Source organism: Loxodonta africana, chromosome 20, assembly GCF_030014295.1.
Source record: "Loxodonta africana isolate mLoxAfr1 chromosome 20, mLoxAfr1.hap2, whole genome shotgun sequence".
NCBI lineage: Eukaryota > Metazoa > Chordata > Mammalia > Proboscidea > Elephantidae > Loxodonta > Loxodonta africana.
The window spans coordinates 13,384,351-13,387,830 of record NC_087361.1 but is presented as its reverse complement, the minus strand read 5'-3'; the positions used below and the strand labels follow the sequence as shown (position 1 = coordinate 13,387,830).

Genomic DNA, 3,480 nt, shown 5'->3' with positions numbered 1-3,480 from the left:
TGACTTCAGTTATGCCTTCTGGGGTTCCTGGAGTTAGCAAATCACAACAAAATTTACTTTTAGAAAGCCCAAGTGGCTTTCTCTTTAAGTTTTTATATTAACTTTTTTTACCCAGCCCAAGCAATTCAGGGACAGTAACAACTCTGTCCAGTAATGTGAAGCTGAGCTGAATGTCTTCCAGGGCTGAGGCAGTCCACGATAATCGGGTGTATACACACACTGGAAGTTCAATCCCAGAGGGTACCCCTGGAAACAAAGAGTTTCTAATTGCTAAGTCACCCCAATTAGAACCTACATTACTCAGGGAGTACAGGTTACCAGGGTCCCCAGTGACTTCCTACCGTGAGACCTTCTGCCCTAAGGTTCCCAGTCCAGTCCAAATAACTCAGTTTAGTCCTTGGTTTTAGAGGCCGAGCACAGTCAGTCAGTTTCAATCTGTTTTGCTTGTCTATGACATCAGTTCATTTGCGTCACAAGGACCGACATCCGGAGGTGTTCTGCGTGGAAAGTGCAGGAGCTGGGCCACCTCCTGCTGTCTCATTGTCAAAGCTGTCAGTATGAGCAGGGACTCAGCAGCCTGAACTCAGATTGCTCACAGCACCTAGGAAAGGCAGCGCTGAGGTTTTTCTTAGGGAGGAGGGGAGAGCTTTCAGGAGCAGTTCTGAAAACAAAGATGTTAATGCCCTTCTCCTTCTGCATTTCCCCAGGGCTAGAGTTTTGGTTTTTCTCAGTTGTTACAATTTCAGTGTGTCTTATTCGGCAATCATGAATTTACAGTTGTTTCCTCCAGTCATTTTTTATTCTCACGTCATCAACATTTCACCTGGAAGAATTTGGTGCAAGAGGCTTAAAAAAAAAAAAATTAACTCCAAGGTCTATTTTATCGGCAACTTAAAATGCAAAGCATTTTATTTTTAAACTTGAAAACAAGATAGCCTAGCTTAAGTAATATAGTTTTCCAAAGCTGAATGTACTCATTTGGAGCTCAAGTTTGCTGCTCGAAATACAAAAATAACTTCGTAAAACTCCTAGGTGGGAACACTGCTGTTGTGATGAACTGTGATTAGATGAAGTGGTCAGTCTTAGTTGGTAACATCCCTTTTCTTTCCCCCTTGGTAAGAGTTAAAAAAATTCTAGATTAGATGCGTTTTGCTAGTGTTACATGGGTGATTTCATTCCCAACGTCTCCTGAGAGGCATAGACCATATACGGGAATCCATGTTCGTCCTTCTCACTTTCATGAACGTCAGAAATTGGCATGGAGATGCTCATTATGCTGCGTTGGTTCCCCAATAGGAAGGAGGCTTGGTTAGCATTCACTTGTAAGTGCCTTCCAATTATTTTGACCAGTGCATGATCTAGCACATGGAACTTGGTTTTATCCAGTACAGGGAGCTGTTTCTCAGCCTTGCATCTCTCTATTATCACTGTAATTTTGGTAGAGGGAGTTCTTGGAGAAGTGAGACCTCTTCCACTCTTTGTTTCAATGTGCTTCGCTGCTTGAAGGTTTTCTCCCACTGCATGGAGCCAGACGGAGCTCCTGATGGAAGCATTTTTACACATAAGTGTTCTTTATATAACTTAACCAGAAACACACATTATGTTCAGTAATTTGTTAGAATAAAATCTTAAGTTTTAAAAAAATTTCAGAACGAGTTTACATAACTCCTCAGTTCTTTCATTCTTATCATTTTTTTTTCCAGTGAGCAGACTAGAAAAGATAAATTCCTGTATGACAGCTTCATTTAATTATCAAATTGCCTTACTAAGGCATGTATGTACCAGGAGAAGGGCAAGGGAAGTAGACTCAGGCTGTATCAGTCCATTGTTAAAAATTTCAACTAATCTGGAAAGCCGAATACAAATCAGTAGCAATGAGACGTCCCTGAGAGGAGGTCAAGAGACCCATCTGTCCTGAGTGGGTAGAAAGGTCCCACTCCCTGTGACGTGCCCTCCTTGGAGTCCACTTGCAAGCTTTTAAGACCCCAAGCACTACACAACAAACTAGGATGTAGGACAGAATCACTAAACAGGTTATTAGGCCAATTAACTGGAATGTCCCGTGAAACCATGACACTAAACCTTCAAGAGGACTTGCTGATGAAGCATTTACTGAGGAAGATTAAAAGACACAGCCTTCATTATGGGTTACACCTCAACATAAAGAAAACAAAAATCCTCACAACTGGACCAATAAGCAGTGTCATGATAAACAGAGAAAAGATTGAAGTTGTCAAGGATTTCATTTTACTTGAATCCACAATCAGCACTCATGGAAGCAGCAGTCAAGAAATCAAAAGACACATTGCACTGTACAAATCTGCTGCAAAAGACCTCTTTAAAGTGTTGAAAAGCAAAGATGTCACCTTGAAGACTACAGTGCACCTGACCCAAGCCACGGTGTTTTCAATCGCCTCCTATGCATGTGAAAGGTGGACAATGAATAAGGAAGACCAAAGAAGAATAGACATCTTGGAATTGTGGTGTTGGTGAAGAATATTGAATATGCCACGGACTGCCAAAAGAATGAACAAATCTGTCTTGGAAGAAGTACAACCAGGATGCTCCTTGGAAGCAAGGATGGTGAGATTGCGTTTCACATATTTTGGACATGTTGTCAGGAGGGATCAGTTCCTGGAGAAGGACATCATGCTTGGTGAAGTATAGGGTCAGTGAGAAAGAGGAAGACCCTCAATGAGATGGACTGACGCAGTGGCTGTAACAATGGGCTCAAGCATAGCAACAGTTGTGAGGATGGCGCAGGACCAGGCAGTGTTTCATTCGGTAGTATTCCATTGCATGTGCCGCATTTTGTTTATTCATTCATCTGTTGCTGGGCATTTAGGCAGTTTCCACCTTTTGGCTATTGTGACTAGTGCTGTAGTGAACATTGTTGTACAAGTATCTGTCTGAGTCTCTGCTTCCAAGTCTTTTGGATATATTCCTAGGAGTGGAATTTCTGGCTCATATGGTGGTTCTGGAACTCTGGTGGCACAGTGGTTAAGAGTTTAGGCTGCTAACCAAAAGGTCAGCAGCTCAAATGTACCAGTTGCTCCTTCGAAGCCCTATGGGGGCAGTTCTACTATGTCGTGTGGGGTTGCTTTGAGTTGGAATTGACTCAATAGCAATGGGCTTGGTTTTTGTTCTGTGGTTTTTAGTGTTTTTGAGAACTGCCACATTGTTTTCTGTAATGGCTTTACCATTTTGCTTTCATACCAGCAGTGGATAAGGGTTCCAGTTCCCCAATATCCTTATCAACATGTGTTATTTCCTGGGTTTTGTTTGTTTGTTTGTTTTAAATCTTAGCCATTGTACCTACCTGTTGCTGTCGAGTTGATTCAGACTCATAGCAACCCTATAGGACGGAGTAGAACTACCTCATGGGGTTTCCAGGGAGAGCCTGGTGGATTCGAACTGCCGACCTTTTGGTTAGCACCTGTAGCTCTTAACCACTATGCCACCAGTGTTTCCTAGCTATTG

At 42.4% G+C, this 3,480-nt stretch overlaps 1 pseudogene; it reads right to left on the bottom strand.

The window, feature by feature from the left end:
- Positions 1–585: 585 nt before the first annotated feature.
- LOC100666492 (microtubule-associated proteins 1A/1B light chain 3B-like) lies at positions 586–1,523 on the bottom strand (annotated as a pseudogene).
- Positions 1,524–3,480: the final 1,957 nt, after the last annotated feature.